General features: G+C 54.6%; 1 protein-coding gene across 1 annotated transcript in view; it reads left to right on the forward strand.

The window, feature by feature from the left end:
* Positions 1 to 16,144, forward strand: part of CYP4V2 (cytochrome P450 family 4 subfamily V member 2) — a 184,876-nt gene that overhangs the window by 7,404 nt on the left and 161,328 nt on the right. The window lies entirely within an intron of this gene.

The raw sequence follows: 16,144 nt of genomic DNA on the forward strand, positions 1-16,144 counted from the left end.
CCTCACTCACATCCCATGTCTGGCACATGTGCTCAATTTGGTCGTGCAGAGGTTTTTGAGGGACTATCCGGATCTTGATGCACTGCTGCACAAGGTCCGCCTAGAGTGTGCTCACTTGCGGCGTTCCAGCACGGCAAAAGCGCGCATTGCGGCTCTGCAGCGCCGACACCGCCTGCCGGAACATCGCATCATATGTGACCTACCTACCAGGTGGAATTCCACGTTACATATGTTGGAGCGGTTGTGTGAGCAGCAGCAAGCTGTAATGGAGTACCAGCTGTATCAGGCGCACAAAAGTCGCAGTCAGCGCCGTACAGACTTCACAACCACAGAGTGGGCCACTATGAAGGATGTCTGCCAGGTTTTGCGTCCCTTCGATTATTCCACGCGGATGGCGAGTGCAGATGATGCACTAGTCAGCATGACTGTCCCCCTTATCTGCCTGCTTGAAAAATCACTGCAAGCGCTAAGGGATGATGTTGTGGAAGAGGTGGAGGATGAGGATTCACCACTTCCATCATCTTCTGGACAGTCAGCGCCACGTGGTTCCTCACAAACGCGTAGGCAGGGGACAGTTTGTGAGGAGGATGAGGAGGAGTCAATGGAGGAGGAAGACATCCGTCCAGAGGAGGGAGTTACACAATTGTCCAGTACTCAGTGTGTACAGCGAGGGTGGGGTGATGACGAGCGGGCAGAGATCACGCCTCCAGCTGGGGACAGCGTTTCTTGGGCAGTTGGCAGTCTGCAGCACATGGTGGATTACATGCTGCAGTGCCTGAGAAACGACCGCCGCATCGACCACATTCTCAACATGTCTGATTACTGGGTGTTCACCCTCCTCGATCCTCGCTACCGGGACAACGTAGAAAGCCTCATCACACCGTTGAACCGGGAGCGAAAAATGCGGGAGTACCAAGACACACTGGTCAGTTCCATCATCTTCTCCATTCCAACTGAGAGAAGTGCTGCTAGTGCATTCCAAAGCAGCTCAGTGCGTCCAGGCAGTGGTGGAGGCTCTGCACAAAGAGGGAGCAGAAGCAGTGCCTCTGCCCAAGGCAAGACCAGTATGGCCCAACTGTGGCACAGTTTTGTGTGCCCCCCACAAAAGTCTACACCATCACAGACGGCTCCAGTCAGCAGGAGGCAACGGTTCCGTCAGATGGTGACAGACTACATGTCTTGCCCTCTTGCTGTACTCCCAGACGGCTCTTCCCCTTTCAAGTTTTGGGTCTCAAAGCTGGATACATGGCCAGAGCTAAGCCAGTATGCATTGGAGGTGCTGTCTTGCCCTGCGGCCAGTGTATTATCGGAACGTGTCTTTAGTGCTGCAGGTGGTGTACTAACTGACCGTCGCATGCGACTATCCTCCGATAACGTTGACCGGCTTACTTTCCTGAAAATGAACAAGGCCTGGATCTCGCAGGAATTTGCCACTCCTCCTCCTGATTAAATAATTAGGTCACTGTATACGTTATCCAGGTCTCCTGTTGTGTTCATCTTTCAACCACCTGAACTTACATTCCTGGGCTCCAACAACGCCAGTTGAGGCTCAGAAGTGCCATCTGCACAGTCAAAACATACGACCCAGTGTTATTGGGTTTCAGTAACGTCAGCTGATCCCCAGCTGTGTAGCCGGCAATGTGTCCTGCGACCGCCACGCTGACACAACTGAAATGTAAGGGAACCTGTCCCCCCCCCCCCCCAAGGCGTTTGTTACTGAAAGAGCCACCTTGTGCAGCAGTAATGCTGCACAAGGAAAAGGTAGCTATTTTCATTATGCTCCTTGCACACGCAGAACTTAACACTTATAAAATGTGTCCACTGATACCGTAAAACCGTCCCGGAGGTGGGACTTTCCTTCGTAATATGACGCAGCACAGCTGTCATTCCTACCCCCTCGGCGCCGTGCCCCGGCTCCTCATCGTTGTTTGATTCCGTCCCGGAGCCTGCGCTGTTATGTTATCCCTTGGCCAGGCACACTTAGCGCTGCCCATCTTCTGACATCATTTGGTGTCAGGCTGGCTGCGCCTGTGCGGCCGCGCTGTCCGAGAGCCCGCCTCGCAGTGTGGTCTAATGTAATCCCACCGCGGGCCTGGGATCAGTGGCCATGCGCAGTGCATATCCTCGCCTCTCGCTCCACTCCCTACGGCTTCTTCAGACTGTGCGGTGCCAGCTGATCCGTAATAGCATGCCACGGCCGTGGCAGCGCACAGTCTGAAAAAGCCGTAGGGAGGGGAGCGAGAGGCGAGGATATGCACTGCGCATGGCCACTGATCCCAGGCCCGCGGTGGGATTACATTAGACCACACTGCGAGGCGGGCTCTCGGACAGCGCGGCCGCACAAGCGCAGCCAGCCTGACACCAAATGATGTCAGAAGATGGGCAGCGCTAAGTGTGCCTGGCCAAGGGATAACCTAACAGCGCAGGCTCCGGGACGGAATCAAACAACGATGAGGAGCCGGGGCACGGCGCCGAGGGGGTAGGAATGACAGCTGTGCTGCGTCATATTACGAAGGAAAGTCCCACCTCCGGGACAGTTTCACGGTTTCAGGGGACACATTTTATAAGTGTTTAGTTCTGTGCTTGCAAGGAGCATAATTAAAAGAGCCACCTTTTCCTTTTGCATCTTTTGAGCTGCACAAGCTGGCTCTTTCAGCTACAAATGCCTTGGGGGGGGGGGTTAAAGGTTCCCTTTCTCCAATCAGGCTTCGGCCTACATTGTGTTCCTCTGCTTCTCCACCTGTCCCTGGGCTCCAACACCGCTAGTTGTTGCCTGGTAGTGCTGTACGCACAGTCAACAGTCGCTCCTCTGTTATTGGGGTTCAGTAACGTCAGCTGTTCCCCTGCTGTGTGTGTGGCAATCCCTCCTACCTCCTCCAACCTCCTCCTACCTCCTCCTCCTCCACCTGTCCCTGGGCTCCAACACCGCCAGTTGCCGTCCAGAAGTGCTGTACGCACAGTCAACAGTCCCTCCTCTGTTATTGGGGTTCAGTAACGTCAGCTGTTCCCCTGCTGTGTGTGTGGCAATCCCTCCAACCTCCTCCAACCTCATCCAAACTCCTCCTCCTCCACCTGTCCCTGGGCTCCAACACCGCTAGTTGCCGTCCAGAAGTGCTGTACGCACAGTCAACAGTCGCTCCTCTGTTATTGGGGTTCAGTAACGTCAGCTGTTCCCCTGCTGTGTGTGTGGCAATCCCTCCTACCTCCTCCAACCTCCTCCTACCTCCTCCTCCTCCACCTGTCCCTGGGCTCCAACACCGCCAGTTGCCGTCCAGAAGTGCTGTACGCACAGTCAACAGTCCCTCCTCTGTTATTGGGGTTCAGTAACGTCAGCTGTTCCCCTGCTGTGTGTGTGGCAATCCCTCCAACCTCCTCCAACCTCATCCAAACTCCTCCTCCTCCACCTGTCCCTGGGCTCCAACACCGCTAGTTGCCGTCCAGAAGTGCTGTACGCACAGTCAACAGTCGCTCCTCTGTTATTGGGGTTCAGTAACGTCAGCTGTTCCCCTGCTGTGTGTGTGGCAATCCCTCCTACCTCCTCCTTCCTCCTCCACCTGTCCCTGGGCTCCAACACCGCCAGTTGCCGTCCAGAAGTGCTGTACGCACAGTCAACAGTCCCTCCTCTGTTATTGGGGTTCAGTAACGTCAGCTGTTCCCCTGCTGTGTGTGTGGCAATCCCTCCAACCTCCTCCAACCTCATCCAAACTCCTCCTCCTCCACCTGTCCCTGGGCTCCAACACCGCTAGTTGCCGTCCAGAAGTGCTGTACGCACAGTCAACAGTCCCTCCTCTGTTATTGGGGTTCAGTAACGTCAGCTGTTCCCCTGCTGTGTGTGTGGCAATCCCTCCTACCTCCTCCAACCTCCTCCTACCTCCTCCTCCTCCACCTGTCCCTGGGCTCCAACACCGCCAGTTGCCGTCCAGAAGTGCTGTACGCACAGTCAACAGTCCCTCCTCTGTTATTGGGGTTCAGTAACGTCAGCTGTTCCCCTGCTGTGTGTGTGGCAATCCCTCCAACCTCCTCCAACCTCATCCAAACTCCTCCTCCTCCACCTGTCCCTGGGCTCCAACACCGCTAGTTGCCGTCCAGAAGTGCTGTACGCACAGTCAACAGTCGCTCCTCTGTTATTGGGGTTCAGTAACGTCAGCTGTTCCCCTGCTGTGTGTGTGGCAATCCCTCCTACCTCCTCCTTCCTCCTCCACCTGTCCCTGGGCTCCAACACCGCCAGTTGCCGTCCAGAAGTGCTGTACGCACAGTCAACAGTCCCTCCTCTGTTATTGGGGTTCAGTAACGTCAGCTGTTCCCCTGCTGTGTGTGTGGCAATCCCTCCAACCTCCTCCAACCTCATCCAAACTCCTCCTCCTCCACCTGTCCCTGGGCTCCAACACCGCTAGTTGCCGTCCAGAAGTGCTGTACGCACAGTCAACAGTCGCTCCTCTGTTATTGGGGTTCAGTAACGTCAGCTGTTCCCCTGCTGTGTGTGTGGCAATCCCTCCTACCTCCTCCTACCTCCTCCACCTGTCCCTGGGCTCCAACACCGCCAGTTGCCGTCCAGAAGTGCTGTACGCACAGTCAACAGTCCCTCCTCTGTTATTGGGGTTCAGTAACGTCAGCTGTTCCCCTGCTGTGTGTGTGGCAATCCCTCCAACCTCCTCCAACCTCATCCAAACTCCTCCTCCTCCACCTGTCCCTGGGCTCCAACACCGCTAGTTGCCGTCCAGAAGTGCTGTACGCACAGAGCCAAACACCTCGCCAATGTGTTAGTGGGGTTCAGCACCGCCAGCTGTTCCCCTGCTGTGTATACGGCAACGTGTACTGCGACCGCCACGCAGACACAACAAGTTAAATGTAAGGGAACCTGACCCCCCCCCCCCCCAGGCGTTTGTTACTGAAGGAGCCACCTTGTGCAGCAGTAATAATGCAAAGGGAAAAAGTGCCTCTTTTCGTGATGCTCCTTGCACATGCTGAACCTAACACTTATGAAATGTGTCCCCACACAGCGTTAAACCGTCCGGTAGGTGGAACTTTCCTTTGTCGTGTGACGCAGCACAGCCATCATTTTTACCCCCTTGGCGCCGTGCGCCCACTCCTCAGCGTTGTTTGAATCTGTCCCGGAGCCTGCGCTGTTAGGTTAGCCCTTGGCCATGCACACATGTTGCGCTGCCCGTCTTCTGACCTCATTTGGTGTCAGGCTGGCTGCGCCTGTGCGGGTGCGCTGGTCGAGATCCCGCCTCGCAGTGTCGTCTAATGTAATCCCACCGCGGGCCTGTGATCCGTGCCCGTGCGCAGTGCATATCCTCTCCTCTCACTCCCCTCCCTACGGCTTCTTCAGACTGTGCGATGTCAGCTGGTCCCTAATAGCATGCCACGGCCGTGACAACGCACAGTCTGAAAAAGCCGTAGGGAGGGGAGTGAGAGGACAGGATATGCACTGCGCACGGGCACGGATCACAGGCCCGCGGTGGGATTACATTAGACGACACTGCGAGGCGGGATCTCGGCCAGCGCACCCGCACAGGCGCAGCCAGCCTGACACCAAATGAGGTCAGAAGACGGGCAGCGCAACATGTGTGCATGGCCAAGGGCTAACCTAACAGCGCAGGCTCCGGGACAGATTCAAACAACGCTGAGGAGTGGGCGCACGGCGCCAAGGGGGTAAAAATGATGGCTGTGCTGCGTCACACGACAAAGGAAAGTTCCACCTACCGGACGGTTTAACGCTGTGAGGAGACACATTTCATAAATGTTTGGTTCCGCATGTACAAGGACCATAATTAAAAGAGCTAAGTTTACCTTTTCCAGCATTAGTGCTGTACACAATGGCTCTTTCAGCTACAAACGCCTGGGGGGGGGGGTGTTAAAGGTTTCCTTTCAACTTGCTCGAGTGCAGGCTTCGGCCTACACTCCGCTCCCCCTGCTCCTCCTGCTGACCCTGGGCTCTAACACCGCCAGTTTTTGCCCAGATGTGCTAGCTGCACAGAGAAAAACACCAGCCAATGTGTCAGTGGGGTTCAGCACCGCCAGCTGTTCCCCTGCTGTGTAGCCGGCAACGTGTCCTGCGACCGCCACGCAGACACAAGAACTGAAATTGAAGGGAACCTGTCCCCCCTCCCCCAGGCGTTTTTACGTTATCCAGCCACCTTGTACAGCGGTAATGCTGCATGTGTGCAAGGTGGCTCAGAAACGTATTCTCCTCGCACATGTGGAACTGAAAACACGTCTGAAATGTGTCCTCTGTGTGACCATTTAACCGTCCCGGGGGTGTGACTTTCCTTTGTAATGACACGCTGCAACCCCCTTGGTAGCGCTGCCCGTCTTCTGGCATCATTGTTTGGCTGGCTGCGCCTCTGCGGCCGCCCTGACCCACACAACGCCCCTCGGTGTCTTATTTATTGGGACTGCGAGGGTGTGATTGATGGGCAGGATCAGTGCATCAGTTCGCCTGTCCCTCCTCTCCTTCCGCCTTCTTCGGACTGTGCGGCTTCATGGCCGTGGCATGCGATAAGGGATCAGATGACGCCGCACAGTCTGAAGCGGGTGTAAGGACCCGCGTGTGAGAGGCGAACATATGTGCTGCGCCAGGCCCTGAATCCCAGCCCCGCAGTGTTTTAACAATGTTAAGACACTGCGGGGCTGGGATTCATGGTCATCGCGAACCGCAACGGCCGACATTAAATGATGTCAGAAGATGGGCAGCGCTAACGGCGCTAGGCCAGGGGATAACACGACAGCGCAGACTCCTGTACAGCAAATAACAACGCTCAGGAGGCTGCACCCAGCACCAAGGTGGGATTCTTGACATCTGTGCTGCGTCTCATTACAAAGGGAACTCTCGCCTCCATTACACAGTTTGACTGTATAAAGGGCTAAATGTTATACGTGTTCCATTCAGCGTGTGCAAGGAGAAAAATTACAAGAGCAACCTTTGACTTGCGCAGCACTACTGCTGCATAAGCTGTGGCTCTTCTACTTTGTAACCCCTGAGGGGGGGTTAAAGGTGACTTTTGAAATCGGTTCAATTAGGCTTCGGCCTACACTCTGCTCCACCTGCAGAGCCCGGGCTCCAACAACGCTAGTTGCTGTCCGGAAGTGCTGGCTGCACAGAGCCAAACACCTCGCCAATGTGTCAGTGGGGTCCAGCACCGCCAGCTGTTCCCCTGCTGTGTAGCCGGCAACGTGTCCTGCAAAAGCCACGCAGACACAACACACCCAAAGCTGCCGCCTGTGCAGGCTTCGGCCTACACTCCCCTCCCCCTGCTCCTCCTCCTCCTGCTCCTCCTCCTGCTGTCCCTGGGCTCTAACACACCGCCAGTTTTTGCCCAGATGTGCTAGCTGCACAGAGAAAAACACCAGCCAATGTGTCAGTGGGGTCCAGCACCGCCAGCTGTTCCCCTGCTGTGCAGCCGGCAACGTGTCCTGCAAAAGCCACGCAGACACAAGAACTGAAATTGAAGGGAACCTGTCCCCCCTCCCCCAGGCGTTTTTACGTTATCCAGCCACCTTGTACAGCGGTAATGCTGCATGTGTGCAAGGTGGCTCAGAAACGTATTCTCCTCGCACATGTGGAACTGAAAACACGTCTGAAATGTGTCCTCTGTGTGACCATTTAACCGTCCCGGGGGTGTGACTTTCCTTTGTAATGACACGCTGCAACCCCCTTGGTAGCGCTGCCCGTCTTCTGGCATCATTGTTTGGCTGGCTGCGCCTCTGCGGCCGCCCTGACCCACACAACGCCCCTCGGTGTCTTATTTATTGGGACTGCGAGGGTGTGATTGATGGGCAGGATCAGTGCATCAGTTCGCCTGTCCCTCCTCTCCTTCCGCCTTCTTCGGACTGTGCGGCTTCATGGCCGTGGCATGCGATAAGGGATCAGATGACGCCGCACAGTCTGAAGCGGGTGTAAGGACCCGCGTGTGAGAGGCGAACATATGTGCTGCGCCAGGCCCTGAATCCCAGCCCCGCAGTGTTTTAACAATGTTAAGACACTGCGGGGCTGGGATTCATGGTCATCGCGAACCGCAACGGCCGACATTAAATGATGTCAGAAGATGGGCAGCGCTAACGGCGCTAGGCCAGGGGATAACACGACAGCGCAGACTCCTGTACAGCAAATAACAACGCTCAGGAGGCTGCACCCAGCACCAAGGTGGGATTCTTGACATCTGTGCTGCGTCTCATTACAAAGGGAACTCTCGCCTCCATTACACAGTTTGACTGTATAAAGGGCTAAATGTTATACGTGTTCCATTCAGCGTGTGCAAGGAGAAAAATTACAAGAGCAACCTTTGACTTGCGCAGCACTACTGCTGCATAAGCTGTGGCTCTTCTACTTTGTAACCCCTGAGGGGGGGTTAAAGGTGACTTTTGAAATCGGTTCAATTAGGCTTCGGCCTACACTCTGCTCCACCTGCAGAGCCCGGGCTCCAACAACGCTAGTTGCTGTCCGGAAGTGCTGGCTGCACAGAGCCAAACACCTCGCCAATGTGTCAGTGGGGTCCAGCACCGCCAGCTGTTCCCCTGCTGTGTAGCCGGCAACGTGTCCTGCAAAAGCCACGCAGACACAACACACCCAAAGCTGCCGCCTGTGCAGGCTTCGGCCTACACTCCCCTCCCCCTGCTCCTCCTCCTCCTGCTCCTCCTCCTGCTGTCCCTGGGCTCTAACACACCGCCAGTTTTTGCCCAGATGTGCTAGCTGCACAGAGAAAAACACCAGCCAATGTGTCAGTGGGGTCCAGCACCGCCAGCTGTTCCCCTGCTGTGCAGCCGGCAACGTGTCCTGCAAAAGCCACGCAGACACAAGAACTGAAATTGAAGGGAACCTGTCCCCCCTCCCCCAGGCGTTTTTACGTTATCCAGCCACCTTGTACAGCGGTAATGCTGCATGTGTGCAAGGTGGCTCAGAAACGTATTCTCCTCGCACATGTGGAACTGAAAACACGTCTGAAATGTGTCCTCTGTGTGACCATTTAACCGTCCCGGGGGTGTGACTTTCCTTTGTAATGACACGCTGCAACCCCCTTGGTAGCGCTGCCCGTCTTCTGGCATCATTGTTTGGCTGGCTGCGCCTCTGCGGCCGCCCTGACCCACACAACGCCCCTCGGTGTCTTATTTATTGGGACTGCGAGGGTGTGATTGATGGGCAGGATCAGTGCATCAGTTCGCCTGTCCCTCCTCTCCTTCCGCCTTCTTCGGACTGTGCGGCTTCATGGCCGTGGCATGCGATAAGGGATCAGATGACGCCGCACAGTCTGAAGCGGGTGTAAGGACCCGCGTGTGAGAGGCGAACATATGTGCTGCGCCAGGCCCTGAATCCCAGCCCCGCAGTGTTTTAACAATGTTAAGACACTGCGGGGCTGGGATTCATGGTCATCGCGAACCGCAACGGCCGACATTAAATGATGTCAGAAGATGGGCAGCGCTAACGGCGCTAGGCCAGGGGATAACACGACAGCGCAGACTCCTGTACAGCAAATAACAACGCTCAGGAGGCTGCACCCAGCACCAAGGTGGGATTCTTGACATCTGTGCTGCGTCTCATTACAAAGGGAACTCTCGCCTCCATTACACAGTTTGACTGTATAAAGGGCTAAATGTTATACGTGTTCCATTCAGCGTGTGCAAGGAGAAAAATTACAAGAGCAACCTTTGACTTGCGCAGCACTACTGCTGCATAAGCTGTGGCTCTTCTACTTTGTAACCCCTGAGGGGGGGTTAAAGGTGACTTTTGAAATCGGTTCAATTAGGCTTCGGCCTACACTCTGCTCCACCTGCAGAGCCCGGGCTCCAACAACGCTAGTTGCTGTCCGGAAGTGCTGGCTGCACAGAGCCAAACACCTCGCCAATGTGTCAGTGGGGTCCAGCACCGCCAGCTGTTCCCCTGCTGTGTAGCCGGCAACGTGTCCTGCAAAAGCCACGCAGACACAACACACCCAAAGCTGCCGCCTGTGCAGGCTTCGGCCTACACTCCCCTCCCCCTGCTCCTCCTCCTCCTGCTCCTCCTCCTGCTGTCCCTGGGCTCTAACACACCGCCAGTTTTTGCCCAGATGTGCTAGCTGCACAGAGAAAAACACCAGCCAATGTGTCAGTGGGGTCCAGCACCGCCAGCTGTTCCCCTGCTGTGCAGCCGGCAACGTGTCCTGCAAAAGCCACGCAGACACAAGAACTGAAATTGAAGGGAACCTGTCCCCCCTCCCCCAGGCGTTTTTACGTTATCCAGCCACCTTGTACAGCGGTAATGCTGCATGTGTGCAAGGTGGCTCAGAAACGTATTCTCCTCGCACATGTGGAACTGAAAACACGTCTGAAATGTGTCCTCTGTGTGACCATTTAACCGTCCCGGGGGTGTGACTTTCCTTTGTAATGACACGCTGCAACCCCCTTGGTAGCGCTGCCCGTCTTCTGGCATCATTGTTTGGCTGGCTGCGCCTCTGCGGCCGCCCTGACCCACACAACGCCCCTCGGTGTCTTATTTATTGGGACTGCGAGGGTGTGATTGATGGGCAGGATCAGTGCATCAGTTCGCCTGTCCCTCCTCTCCTTCCGCCTTCTTCGGACTGTGCGGCTTCATGGCCGTGGCATGCGATAAGGGATCAGATGACGCCGCACAGTCTGAAGCGGGTGTAAGGACCCGCGTGTGAGAGGCGAACATATGTGCTGCGCCAGGCCCTGAATCCCAGCCCCGCAGTGTTTTAACAATGTTAAGACACTGCGGGGCTGGGATTCATGGTCATCGCGAACCGCAACGGCCGACATTAAATGATGTCAGAAGATGGGCAGCGCTAACGGCGCTAGGCCAGGGGATAACACGACAGCGCAGACTCCTGTACAGCAAATAACAACGCTCAGGAGGCTGCACCCAGCACCAAGGTGGGATTCTTGACATCTGTGCTGCGTCTCATTACAAAGGGAACTCTCGCCTCCATTACACAGTTTGACTGTATAAAGGGCTAAATGTTATACGTGTTCCATTCAGCGTGTGCAAGGAGAAAAATTACAAGAGCAACCTTTGACTTGCGCAGCACTACTGCTGCATAAGCTGTGGCTCTTCTACTTTGTAACCCCTGAGGGGGGGTTAAAGGTGACTTTTGAAATCGGTTCAATTAGGCTTCGGCCTACACTCTGCTCCACCTGCAGAGCCCGGGCTACAACAACGCTAGTTGCTGTCCGGAAGTGCTGGCTGCACAGAGCCAAACACCTCGCCAATGTGTCAGTGGGGTCCAGCACCGCCAGCTGTTCCCCTGCTGTGTAGCCGGCAACGTGTCCTGCAAAAGCCACGCAGACACAACACACCCAAAGCTGCCGCCTGTGCAGGCTTCGGCCTACACTCCCCTCCCCCTGCTCCTCCTCCTCCTGCTCCTCCTCCTGCTGTCCCTGGGCTCTAACACACCGCCAGTTTTTGCCCAGATGTGCTAGCTGCACAGAGAAAAACACCAGCCAATGTGTCAGTGGGGTCCAGCACCGCCAGCTGTTCCCCTGCTGTGCAGCCGGCAACGTGTCCTGCAAAAGCCACGCAGACACAAGAACTGAAATTGAAGGGAACCTGTCCCCCCTCCCCCAGGCGTTTTTACGTTATCCAGCCACCTTGTACAGCGGTAATGCTGCATGTGTGCAAGGTGGCTCAGAAACGTATTCTCCTCGCACATGTGGAACTGAAAACACGTCTGAAATGTGTCCTCTGTGTGACCATTTAACCGTCCCGGGGGTGTGACTTTCCTTTGTAATGACACGCTGCAACCCCCTTGGTAGCGCTGCCCGTCTTCTGGCATCATTGTTTGGCTGGCTGCGCCTCTGCGGCCGCCCTGACCCACACAACGCCCCTCGGTGTCTTATTTATTGGGACTGCGAGGGTGTGATTGATGGGCAGGATCAGTGCATCAGTTCGCCTGTCCCTCCTCTCCTTCCGCCTTCTTCGGACTGTGCGGCTTCATGGCCGTGGCATGCGATAAGGGATCAGATGACGCCGCACAGTCTGAAGCGGGTGTAAGGACCCGCGTGTGAGAGGCGAACATATGTGCTGCGCCAGGCCCTGAATCCCAGCCCCGCAGTGTTTTAACAATGTTAAGACACTGCGGGGCTGGGATTCATGGTCATCGCGAACCGCAACGGCCGACATTAAATGATGTCAGAAGATGGGCAGCGCTAACGGCGCTAGGCCAGGGGATAACACGACAGCGCAGACTCCTGTACAGCAAATAACAACGCTCAGGAGGCTGCACCCAGCACCAAGGTGGGATTCTTGACATCTGTGCTGCGTCTCATTACAAAGGGAACTCTCGCCTCCATTACACAGTTTGACTGTATAAAGGGCTAAATGTTATACGTGTTCCATTCAGCGTGTGCAAGGAGAAAAATTACAAGAGCAACCTTTGACTTGCGCAGCACTACTGCTGCATAAGCTGTGGCTCTTCTACTTTGTAACCCCTGAGGGGGGGTTAAAGGTGACTTTTGAAATCGGTTCAATTAGGCTTCGGCCTACACTCTGCTCCACCTGCAGAGCCCGGGCTACAACAACGCTAGTTGCTGTCCGGAAGTGCTGGCTGCACAGAGCCAAACACCTCGCCAATGTGTCAGTGGGGTCCAGCACCGCCAGCTGTTCCCCTGCTGTGTAGCCGGCAACGTGTCCTGCAAAAGCCACGCAGACACAACACACCCAAAGCTGCCGCCTGTGCAGGCTTCGGCCTACACTCCCCTCCCCCTGCTCCTCCTCCTCCTGCTCCTCCTCCTGCTGTCCCTGGGCTCTAACACACCGCCAGTTTTTGCCCAGATGTGCTAGCTGCACAGAGAAAAACACCAGCCAATGTGTCAGTGGGGTCCAGCACCGCCAGCTGTTCCCCTGCTGTGCAGCCGGCAACGTGTCCTGCAAAAGCCACGCAGACACAAGAACTGAAATTGAAGGGAACCTGTCCCCCCTCCCCCAGGCGTTTTTACGTTATCCAGCCACCTTGTACAGCGGTAATGCTGCATGTGTGCAAGGTGGCTCAGAAACGTATTCTCCTCGCACATGTGGAACTGAAAACACGTCTGAAATGTGTCCTCTGTGTGACCATTTAACCGTCCCGGGGGTGTGACTTTCCTTTGTAATGACACGCTGCAACCCCCTTGGTAGCGCTGCCCGTCTTCTGGCATCATTGTTTGGCTGGCTGCGCCTCTGCGGCCGCCCTGACCCACACAACGCCCCTCGGTGTCTTATTTATTGGGACTGCGAGGGTGTGATTGATGGGCAGGATCAGTGCATCAGTTCGCCTGTCCCTCCTCTCCTTCCGCCTTCTTCGGACTGTGCGGCTTCATGGCCGTGGCATGCGATAAGGGATCAGATGACGCCGCACAGTCTGAAGCGGGTGTAAGGACCCGCGTGTGAGAGGCGAACATATGTGCTGCGCCAGGCCCTGAATCCCAGCCCCGCAGTGTTTTAACAATGTTAAGACACTGCGGGGCTGGGATTCATGGTCATCGCGAACCGCAACGGCCGACATTAAATGATGTCAGAAGATGGGCAGCGCTAACGGCGCTAGGCCAGGGGATAACACGACAGCGCAGACTCCTGTACAGCAAATAACAACGCTCAGGAGGCTGCACCCAGCACCAAGGTGGGATTCTTGACATCTGTGCTGCGTCTCATTACAAAGGGAACTCTCGCCTCCATTACACAGTTTGACTGTATAAAGGGCTAAATGTTATACGTGTTCCATTCAGCGTGTGCAAGGAGAAAAATTACAAGAGCAACCTTTGACTTGCGCAGCACTACTGCTGCATAAGCTGTGGCTCTTCTACTTTCTAACCCCTGAGGGGGGGTTAAAGGTTACCTTTGAAATTGGTTCAAGTAGGCTTCGGCCTACACTCTGCTCCCCCTGCAGAGCCCGGGCTACAACACCGCTCGTTGCTGTCCGGAAGTGCTGGCTGCACAGAGCCAAACACCTCGCCAATGTGTCAGTGGGGTCCAGCACCGCCAGCTGTTCCCCTGCTGTGTAGCCGGCAACGTGTCCTGCGACCGCCACGCAGACACAACACACCCAAAGCTGCCGCCAGTGCAGGCTTCGGCCTACACTCCCCTCCCCCTGCTCCTGCTCCTCCTCCTTCTCCTGCTGTCCCTGGGCTCTAACACACCGCCAGTTGGGGCCCAGATGTGCTAGCTGCACAGAGAAAAACACCAGCCAATGTGTCAGTGGGGTTCAGCACCGCCAGCTGTTCCCCTGCTGTGCAGCCGGCATCGTGTCCTGCAAAAGCCACGCAGACACTTGCTCTTGTACCTTCTGCTCCCCATCCTGGTTCCAGTACCGTCAGCTGGTTCCGGGCAGAGCCTTTGGCTTAGGTGCCTCCCTTTGGTATCCGAGTTCCACCAACGTCAGGTGGTCCTTGGTAGTGCTTTCAGGCACGGGTACCTCCTGCTTAGTAACCGGGTTCCAGTAACGTCAGCTGGTCCTCGGTAGTTCCATTGGCTCTTGGACCTTCGGCTACCCATCCGGGTTCCAGCACCGTCAGCTGGTTCTCGGCAGTGTCTTTTGCTCTTGTACCTTCTGCTCCCCATCCTGGTTCCAGTACCGTCAGCTGGTTCCGGGCAGAGCCTTTGGCTTAGGTGCCTCCCTCTGGGTATCTGAGTTCCACCAACGTCAGGTGGTCCTTGGTAGTGCTTTCAGCACGGGTACCTCCTGCTTAGTAACCGGGTTCCAGTAACGTCAGCTGGTCCTCGGTCGTTCCATTGGCTCTTGGACCTTCGGGTAGCCATCTGAGCTCCAGTTCCATCAGCTGGTTCTCGGCATTCTCTCAGCCTTCTTGTACCTTCTGCTGCATTTCCAAGTTCAAGAGACTAAACACGATGACCCGGAAGACCACCCCTAAGATGACGACGACACCAGAGACGACAACCACCGTGATGACGACGACCCTGGAGACGATGACCCTGAAGACCACCCCGATGACGACGACCCCGGAGACGACCCCGATGACGACGACCCCGGAGACGACGACCCTGGAGACGACGACGACCTGGAAGACCGAGAAGCAGAAGAACAAGAGGCTGCAGAACAAAGAGCAGAAGGACATTAAGCATAACACAAAATATCAGAGCAAAAAATATTATGTAAATTATAAGCAGAAGAAGACTAAGCAGTGTATGGGGGTGAGTCCGTTCCTCCTCGTGGTGCCCCTGGATAAAGCCTGATGCTGCAGGCCAAACTGAACGCGGACAAATGTAACTGTTTTGTGACAGGCAGAACGGAAGGTGTAATCTTCAAACTTTTATAGATAACAACTACGGGAATGCCTGTCACAAATAAGAATATGATGAAGAAGTAGAATATGATGAAGATAATAGTAAAATAAAAAGAATATGAACAATGTAACCCAAAAAATAATAGGTAGAAGATGAAGAAGAAGATGAAGAAGGTGAAGAAGTTGATGTCAAAGAAGCTGATGATGAGGATAATGAAGAAGAAAGCGTGGGAGAAGTAAAAAAGAAGGTGAAGGGCGTGGAAGTAGTGAAACATCAATATCTGACATAAAAAAAAAAAATAACATAGTCAAATTCTTTCTAACGCCGAACGTCATAAAAAAAAAAAAAAAATCCTGCTATTCTATTAGATTGGGCTAAACCTCTGTGCCTTTAATGTCTCCGCCACGTCCCACAATACATCCTACATTATTCTTAGTTGTTTTCCTTCATGTAGAATGAACCTACAAGTGTATAAAGGGTTTATTTTAATTCCGATATTTTCGTCCCATTGACTTGCATTGGGATCGGGTATCGGTATCGGATTGGATTCCGATACTGTGACGGTATCGGCCGATACTTTCCGATTCCGATACTTTCCGATATCGGAAAGTATCGCTCAACACTACTTGTGGTGTATTGTTAAACCTAAAAAACAGGAAATTTTTCATTCAAAACCAGTATATCTGTGCAAATAATAACTGTGTCTGGAAAGCAGTGCGCATGACCAACATGGCCTTATCCAGACTACTTTTTGATTTCATGCCGACACTTTTGCTGCAGTGTGAAAGTTCTGTTGGTAACTACTTTCACACTGTATTATTTGCAGTAATCTCTAAGTATTGGAGTCAATAACACTCACAGCACAATTTCCCTAAGTGGAGTGTTTGATAATACATTTTTTTTTTCATTTTAACATACCATTGCAGAGAGCATTGT

This window comes from Ranitomeya variabilis, chromosome 1 (genome assembly GCF_051348905.1).
Source record: "Ranitomeya variabilis isolate aRanVar5 chromosome 1, aRanVar5.hap1, whole genome shotgun sequence".
In the NCBI taxonomy this organism is placed as follows: Eukaryota; Metazoa; Chordata; class Amphibia; order Anura; family Dendrobatidae; genus Ranitomeya; species Ranitomeya variabilis.